General features: G+C 40.7%; 1 long non-coding RNA gene across 1 annotated transcript; it reads left to right on the top strand.

Moving 5' to 3' along the window:
* Positions 1-8,057: 8,057 nt before the first annotated feature.
* On the top strand, positions 8,058-8,612 carry LOC310991809. Its single transcript, XR_014595651.1, has 3 exons — positions 8,058-8,152; positions 8,299-8,424; positions 8,526-8,612. It is a non-coding gene; the product is annotated as an uncharacterized lncRNA (long non-coding RNA).
* Positions 8,613-9,863: the final 1,251 nt, after the last annotated feature.

Below are 9,863 nucleotides of genomic sequence, written 5' to 3' on the forward strand. Positions count from 1 at the left end.
TTCGTTGAGTCTTAACCTGAAATCTGCTATAATTTCTCAGCTAGGAGAGGGTCCTCTCTTCTGATTGGTTCACCGAGAGAGGATCCTGAGAGAGGAGATGTAAAACTCTTTTTTAAAACCACAAACTTTTTTACAATTGCTATTCTTTTTTCAGTTCTGTAACCACATTTCCCAAACTCTTAACAGTACAAGATTAGTCTGTGTTGGCTTTTCATTACTGCTGAAAAACAGCTGATTGAAGTTATGAAAATACTGAAAATCAATCACAGCTGATTCCCATCCAGGAAACACACTCAGGTCTTGATGTTCCTTCTGTTAGAAGACAATGTGTGTCAGTGTTGTAGATTTGGGCATTATTGTGTCTGTGTATTCTTGGATTTTGAAAATGTGTATTGGAGTTTAGTTTACAATGTGTGATTTTGAGGATTAAATGAACTGTTTTGGCAATTGTGTAACAGTTTTGAAAGAGTGTTAAAAGTTTTGAAAAGCTGGTGTTCATAAATAGATGTAAATGCTTATTAATGGTTTGTACATTAGCAAATGAAAGCTGAATATTATGAATAAAACACTTGTGCATTTTGCCAACCAGTGAGAGTCCGCAATACATGTACAACCCTAAATATTTTGGCTATCATAGTGGTAAGTGAAATCAACAAAGCAACTCTGTAACACTAATGAGCTGTTACAACTTGAGGAGGCTGTGAGTTTGTTTCATTGGACACAAATAGATTTTGAAAAAAGGGAAACAATGGCTTTAAAAGCACGTGCAACAACAAATCATTACCAACTTATTACACAGTCTCACCACTATACAATAAATACATTGGCACTATGCCACTACAGTGGTAGCTGTTCTTATTAGAGTATATGGATACCTGACACATGCCCAACGGGACGCTGAGGCCAGATTCAGACAGCAATATATATTACCAGTGCCCCCCAATAGATATTTCTCTATTTCCTTAAAATATATAGTTGAGGCCTGTGGATAGAAAATCCCAGGAAGACCAATTAAAAAAACCCTCCATGAGAAACGACAGGGTGTTATGGAGTGGAGGCTTGACTCTATCCTCCTACAGTTGCTTTTTAAAAGGTCAAAATATGAATCATTTGTGAATTTGTATTATAATACATGGTAGAGTGTGTTCAACAAGCTGCACAGCCTCTTGTAGCTGCTGGATGATATGTCTGACTTGTTGTTCTTCATCCTCGTCATTATTATGAGGGTGTCTTCACCCTGTCACGGATTTCACCACCTGGCACAGGGCTCATCTAGAATGAAGTGCTCGATAAAAAACTTATTTCCCAATGCAATACGAACTTTAGGTAACGCACCTCCAATGTGCGCCCATTCTTTTTTAGAACTATGTTATTCATTGCTGTAATTATTGTGCAGTGTATATTAATAACAGGACAATTTACAGGAAAACCATGCAATTCCTTTTCTTCCAGCAATAACAACAAAATGCATTTACAGACCTGCAAAGCACATCCTCTTAAATTAAAGCAATCACATTTTGTCAAACGGGCTCCAGTGGTATAAAATATAATAAATGGATGCATTTAGCTTCTGGTCACGATTAAAATTTAACACATTTCTGAAAATCTCAGTAAGCAGAAAATGAAGAGGTTTGGAGAGACTTCAACCATAAATCACCAGCAATTGTACTGTTTCTGAACAACTGTAATGATCCCGACTTACCTCTGTTGGCTCTTCAAATCCAGCTGCACTCTGACAACTCCACCTGGGCAGGTCAAATAGAAACAATACAGAGTTAGTAAAGATTAAAGAGATAGTTCACCCAAAATTAAAATTTCACTCATTATCTACTCACCCTCATGTCAACTAAGAGCTGTGAGAATTTTCAAAGTCCTCCATTCATTCTCTGAGTTATAAGGGGTCCGTGCAGCAGTATTTGTCCATATAATGGTTGTGAATGGATACCAACTTTCTTTGTCCAAAAAGACACACCAAAAAACATCCAAATCCCTCCACACTGCTCGTCTGTAATGTCCATCTTGTATTGAAGCCCCAACATGAGAAGTTGTTCCGAAAAAAATTAAACAAGTCTATATTTTAAGCTTGTTTGTAGCGGAACCTCCCAGTGTCTCGGCTCACTGCTCTTCCGGTGTCAGTGCAAATCACGCGAGATTTGCACTGACCGGCGGAACAATTTCTCATGTCGGGGAAAATTCTCACAGCTCTTAGTCGACATGAGGGTGAGTAGATAATGAGTGAAATTTGAATTTTGGGTGAACTATCCCTTTAATATGAATGTGCCATCACTCTCTTCACATGTACATGCCTCTGTGCACATGCGTATTGATCAGGGAATCACTGCTTCTATCTGCACCTGTGACTTCAGTTTGTTTCTTCTAGCAACATGGAAACAGATTTCAGCTCTCAAACCAGTGCTTATTTTACAACATACTGGTTCAGAGAGAATGAGCCTCTAATTATGGCGCAGTGGTTATTTGCAGAGCCCACTTGAATATTCCTTTGGAGACGGGAGTTTCTCAGCAGGAGTTCGCAGAGATTTGTTCCGTTTGTACCGCACAACAACTCCTTGTCACGTTGCTCTTATTCTGAACTCTGCATGCTCACCAGCCCTACATCAAACTTTTGTAAAAGAGAAAAAAAGTATTTCAAGTCCCAGCACCAAGAAATATTTATCATACGTGTAAAATCAGGTCATTTCTGTTCCATCATCAGCTCATAAGACTGGTGTGTTTGAGGACACCATGAGCTGGGGAGTGAAAGTGGAGGAAGTTGAGTTATTTGCTGTGCTGCACCATTTACTTTTATCTAACCTCCTCTACTGGTGTAAAAACCAGACCACAAAGCAGCAGAGCTTCACAGACAGGAAGGAGAGTTGATGATACATCTAGTTTTTGATCTTAATCTTATTAAAGGGATAATTCACCCAAAATGGATAATTCACCAATGTTGTACTCACTGTCATGCCAAGGAAGGGTTTGGAGAACTTCTAAACCCTTTTGGAGTTCCAGGGGGGGTTCGGCTGGCAAAGGCTGGCAAAGGATCATTTCACTTTTGAATCGTCCAAAACACAAACTATGAACCATCCAAATACCTCCATACGGGAGTCTGTACTGACCCAAGTGTCCTGAAGCCACAACATGAAAAAGTTGTTCTGAAAAAGTATCTCTGTTTTTATCCTTGTTGTAGTACTAGCTCCCAGTGGCTCTGTTGACGTTTGTGCACAAGCGCGAGATTTGCTGCGAAAATGTTCGTTCGTCGTTGTAAACCATTGGGTGTATGATTGTGACAAAGGCCTCGTCACTGTATAAAGGGGGCACATGGTGAAGCTCTGGTTCATAGGTTAACAAATGTTTCCCCTCTATTTCCGTGGTGAGTGCACGCACCACACTGGACATTCATTTAAACTTCATACACCTCCCCTACAATAACATAAAAGAAATGTACCACACACAGAGTTTCGTTATTATTCAAGGTTTTTTCAGTTATATGTTACCGTTGGTTGCTTGTGGTCCTCTCCTCCTCTCTTCCTAGGGGCTAACCAGAGCAACTGAAGTGGGCTGCCTTATATGGTGGTGGCAGCTACCTGTTGGGCAGGTTGATACCACTATTCCCTGAGTGGTAGGGGGTTTTTGCCTTGACCTTTAATTAACTGCTTGTTTTTGGTATATTGTGGTATATTGTTTTGTGGGTCTATTGTGGAGCCTTTGCAGAAGTAGTTTGGTGAAGCAGAATAGTCATTTGTGAGTTAATTGGGATTTGGTTGGTCTGAGGAGGGGCATAGGGTATATAATGCTCCGGCCAACAGCAAGCCCGAGAGAGCGAGTGACTCACGCCACAGACAGCACATTGTGGGTGTGAATTGTGATTTGAGCATTCTAAGAGACACTTTTGTTTGTTTGTCTGTTCACTGTAAATAAATGCACGGATTAACAGCAGTTGTGACTCCAGCCATCATCCTTCTGACAAGAATCCCACGTTTATCTGACAATGATGTAAACACAGAAGAACATCTCACAGCTAAATCTCATGCATCTCGCGCAGCCTCTGGGAGCTACTACAACAAGGCTAAACAGAGATCAAATTATTTTTTTGGGTGAAGTATCCCTTTAACAAACTAGGGCGATAGCTATAACTAACTGACAGTCTACAAGCTGGTTTGCTCAGAGCTTTTTATATTCTCTATATTGAGTTAAGTCTCATCTTTTTATGTGGACAAGATAATGTCACTTTGCTTTGCACCGACTCTGAATGCTACAACAGCATCAATATGTTTCAGTCTGTACTCCATGACAGGAGTTTTGACATGAGCTGAATCACACACTCCTCCATTAGTAAATGTCTGGAAAAGGGACCGAAGTTGAGAACTTGTTATTTTCTTAGTTGTATTACTGTTCTTGTGCTTGTTCTCCTGCACTTACAGAAATGGGAAAGGCTGGGCCACCTGCTGCCCGCCATGATTCAGAATCTCAGGGAAATGACTCAGAGCTACTTAGACATACCAAATATGGCTCTCTGGGGAAAAACACAGCTGGATAGATGGCCAGTAGTGCTAGAGCACAGCCATCAATGACAAACCAGGGGAGAAGATCAATTAATGTGCTTTCCTTGAGTTGTTTGCTCTGAAAACACAATCAAATATTAATGAAATGTATTATGCCAATTAACAAATTGATACTGTTTAGATCCAATTTCTTACTTAATGTTGTATTTCCGCAAACACAACACTATTTGTTGTGATTATTGTGGAGTAAAGTTCCACAGAGACACAGGCCCGGGCTGAATGGATCTTTGATTTATGGAATTGGCATGGCCCACATCTCCCACCTTTTCTTCCCAATGGGCTCCTTAATTATTTGTGACAGCCTAGACAAGATCTGTCTGTATACTTCAGAGTTCATTTGGCTGCCATTATCAGTAACATCAGTAGGATCCACTGAGCCAGGTCCAGAGGCAGCCATGCATGGTGTTCATCATGATGCTGCCTCCCAGATGCTTCACAGGTGAAGAGATGTGCTCTGCTGTGTTCTCCTCCTTTGTGTTTGGCCGTCCTTTCGGCTCTCATGAAAGGCTGGCATCCTGTCGTGTAGCTGTGTGCTTGTCCTGCATTAGCCCTCTCTTCCGGTGGCGAATTAGAACGGTTTCAACCTTGGAATCTGGAATCTCACCCTATACTGTATGTCTCATTCACAGCAATAATGTGGTTTTCTTTCATCATTTCCATATATCTCTCTTGGATTTCTGATTCTAGCTGTTCTTTCATCACCACAACACAGAAAACACAAACAAAAACAGCTAATGTTGTGAAGTGTAGTTACGATTTTTACTCAAAATTATTTGCTTACCATCAAAGTCAGCTCACTTGCTGTCATCTCAGAACTCGAGAAGCAGACTAAACCCAAGCCAAGACATCCACAGCTTGTTTGTGCTTGTTTAATTACTGTAATTTATACAACACCTGAGCTGATAAGAACACCTGTCCTCCAGTTGCCCCAACATTCATGATTATGATTATGAGAGCGATGGACTGAACACAACACGCAAATTACACTGTTCCAATAGGGTTTTGCTGCCAGTGTGCAAACTTAGTAAAGAAATATAATTTGTGGGGGAAAATGTGAATGAATATACCTGGAGACTATTTGTTGAAATGACCCCAAAGTCCTCAACCCCCCCTAACTCTTCTTTTGCCCTTCTCAGCTGCCAAAAAATGACAGACAGACATTGGGAACTGGGAGGAAGCTCATAATAAATACTCAGCGGATTCTCCCTGATGAGAGTAATTTGTCACTGACAGACTTCTGTGGGACGCCAAAACGTCTGAGACACGCAGTCTGTTGGGACAGTGATGATGGTGCAGGATGGGAGGGAGGGGTAAAGAATGGAAGAGGAAGAGAGGGAGGAAGTGAGGTAATGTGTGTGCGTTTGCTGTATCACAGACTTGGATTGCTCTCAGATGAGATGTAGCTCACACATTGTTATAAATGATGTAAATGTCTAGAGTATGACTGTATAAGTGTTAGTTGAGCTTTGACCTTGTTGGACTTTTTCCTTCTTGGAGGTAGATGATTTACACATAGCCAGAGCCAGAGGGGTGAATGGAGGGGAATTCATCTAATCACGTTTGAAAGCGCCCACCAGCACTGCAGTCTGCTAAAGGTGCGTTCACACCGGACCTTTTATTTTTGTCGCTGTCGCTTGTATCGCTCCAAAAAAAACGCTCCGTTACTCAGCTGCAGTCGCTCGTCAATTTGGCACAGAGCCACAGACTCGCATTTTCGCTTTGATGACGTCATGCCCACTGCCATGTGTCTCTGTTTACACCGGTGTCGTGCCAAAAAAGTTGGTGCTTGCCAGAAAATGACTGACCCCAGCGGGAACGCCCATCGGGGTGGTACCTACTCTCTCCACAGCAAAAGACCGCCTCCGACAGGAACGCCCACCAGCGTGCTGCAGTCCACGGCAGAACTGCGAGGACAATGTTGAATTGAGAAGTAGGCTGCAGCCTTCTCAACCCCACGGGTCCAGGTGCATTGAATAATTTTTGTGCACAGTAAATGCAATTTCTTCATCCTCAAAACTGTCTGTTTTTTTTTGTTATTAGTCGTTCCAAGTTTAAATAAAGTTACTGTAACACTCAACCAATGTTTTGTTTTATCCACACAATAATAATAATAATAATAATAATAATAAGAAGAAGAAGAAGAAGAAGAAGAAGAAGAAGAAGAAGAAGAAGAAGAAGAAGAAGAAGAAGAAGAAGAAGAAGAACATAGTGGTAGGAAGAAATTAGGAAATTAATACAGAAAGATTTGTGGTTATGTGGTCATCACGGATATTGCATGTCAAAGGTTAATTGCTCATTTCGTGATCACGCTCGCCATGGATCCACAAGTGCACGGAGAGATCGTGGAATACAAAACCAACTGTGTATATCCACCTGGATATAGCAAAAACGAAAAAACTAATTTTTGTCGAAAGGCCAACACCTTCGTTATACAAGGTAAAACAATGTTAAAGGTTTTATGATGCACATGGAATGTAGGCCACTTTTCTCCACCATTAGCAGTAGGCTATTTGCCAGTCTCAGTCAAGCTAACCAGACAATAAACGAAGTGTAGGCTAAATAGTAGGCTATTAAAAACACAAACATTTAAAAAGAAAAGTGCTGAAGTGAAAAGCATAGTGCAGCTTTTTGCAGTTCTTTCTCTTGAGCAGGTTACGAATTACTGCTCTAATTTTCTTTTGGATAGATGGATTTCATTTAATGAAAAGGTGCTTATTAATTATTTGTCCTTCTTTTGGGTATCAAGTCATAGCCTATGAGAACCATAAACTATAAACAAAAGATACTGCCAATATGCATTTGATGTTGTTTATTGTTGAGTGATGGTGGAGAACCAGGTGATGCAGGAGTGATAGACTTGAGGTCCAGAGAGAGGTCCTGCTGAGAAGAGACTGCATCTGCATGCAGACTGCTGAGCAAGGGGTTCAGACTGTTACCTTCAGGAAAGAGTCTTTTACTAGGAAGGCCAGGTCGAACAGATAGGGCCTACTTGAGACCATTTGTTCTGTTAGCTGTTAAATATGTTAATCAACTGTAGATGATGATTTGGTGTAATTTGTAAGTATTAATTTTTACGATGGAAACTGGTATTTCTCATATGTGTTTCTATTTATTTATTATCATTTTATGTGTTCTGCCTGGTGTGTTCATTGTGCCAACTGTTGTTGTACATATATATATTGTATATGTTGTTGTATATATATATATACAGAGCCGGCCCTCCCTATAAGCGAACTAAGCAGCTGCTTAGGGCCCCGCAGCCACTAGGGGGCCCCCAAACTTTGCTCAATCATTTGTCTAACCGTCTCTGACAACGGCAACGTGTAACCCTTGACCCAACTGGCAACGTGACATGCATACGTAAACGTAACGCAGACTGTGGCCGTTGTCCGGTAACGAGCATGCCACCACCCCTCTCCCCCCTCTCCCCCCTGGCCCCCTCCCTCCGTCCCTCACTCACTCACTGAGATTGCGATTTGCGAGGAGGTGATTAGCTTTTGGACAGCGACGATGTCCAAAAGGATATATCCGTCAGGTGCGGAAAATAGGAAAAAGAAGAAGGTCGAGGATGAAAAAAAAACAAGGACAAGGTAAGGCTAATTAATGTTATGTTAACCAGATGTACGTTTAGCCGAAAAACATGTCTGTGCTTGTGTTAGCTCACTTAGCTGGCAAGCTGCTACATGTAGCCTGCTGCAGTTAACATGTCCTGGCTGATTTTAAGGTCTGTTTACAGTGAAAAGATAACAGCTGTTTTCCTGTGAGGGGATAAAGGATCAATCACCCATTTATTAATGGCTGATTAGATATGTCATGTTGCCACATCCTCATTCCCCTGTGGCTGGTTCCAGTCATCCAGTTGGTAAGTTTCTTGTTTGTTGCCACAATATGTTTATCTCTGTTGGAAAATTTAATTGTGTGTACACAAGTGGCTAAAAAAAATTATACTAATCTTCTCCACAGCTCCAATGGTTACTGCTGATGATGCTGCTGACCAACCAACATCCTCTATCTTCTTCTCAACTGAAGTTTTGTTTTAAGGGTTCTAGAATTTAGCTGTACAGATAATTTAAAGAAAATAAATCTGTTCAAACTGTAATCTTTTGTAGAATCTTTTATCTTTCTGCTACATCAAAAGTAGTGATTTAATACTGCAGGTTTGGAGCCGTCTATTGCCATTCACAATATTAACATTAACATTCAGACAAAAACAAAGTAGAAGAAAAAATGACAAGTGCAATAGAGGTACAATAAAATATGCAAGGGTTGCATACAGTAGCTGGTTTTATGAATATTTGATGGTACATAGGCCTATATACACTGTGAGGCAGGGCCCCCAATTTTATCCTGCTTAGGGCCCCCAGATGTACAGGGCCGGCCCTGTATATATATATATATATATATATATATATATATATATATATATATATATATATATATATATATATATATATATATATTTTACATATGGCCCTAATACACCAGCGTACTTCTCAGTATTGACAAAATGTGTTAAAATTCAAATGCATAAAAACTTTTTTGGTATGTTTTAAATTGAATAGATAGAAAAATCTTACCTGGAATAACACTCCTCCTGCTACCAAGCTACATTGATTTGCATTTGTATAGCTCACAGCATGATCATTTACATGTTAAAGCCTTCCCTTGAATTAGGGAGAGGGGGGTGATGGGGGGGGAAACTGCCCAGCAAAGCCCACGGCAATTTCTGACAATTCACGACAATTCCCGACAGTTGTGGGTGTTTCCTGCAAATTGTCGTATGCAGTCGCAAACCTGAACTTCCACGACAATCTACAGTGCCGCTAACTGTCGAAAATCCCACTTTTCATGCAATGGTACAGGTGGCACAGTGTGTAGAATGCCAGGCCAGTGGACCTTCAATCAAGGAGGATACAAGAATCACACCTATCATTGTAAAATATCCTTATTTTTTCCAAAATTCATTCAACTTGTACCTGTACCCTTTTTTCATTTTGTCTGGCTCTGTGCCTGTCTTGTGATATCTGGTTTGTTCTCTTCATTCAGTAACACTTTGATTAAAACTATTCATAGCAAAAAATGGTATATAGTTAGACTTGGCACTGAGGGCTACCCTCCTGAAAGTTTCCTGGATTTGACAAGTGCATGCTCTGTCACTCTAGGGAGCACAATGCATAACCCTCCATGTTCTGCTCTCACTGTTCGACCTGAACACAGCTAAGCAGACAGATAAACTCGTGGATAGATGACAGGTGTATTATCTTCTTTATTTAGACGTTTACCTTCACAAGACCACAGAGT

Source organism: Trachurus trachurus (genome assembly GCF_905171665.1).
Source record: "Trachurus trachurus genome assembly, chromosome: 9".
NCBI classification, from domain to species: domain Eukaryota; kingdom Metazoa; phylum Chordata; class Actinopteri; order Carangiformes; family Carangidae; genus Trachurus; species Trachurus trachurus.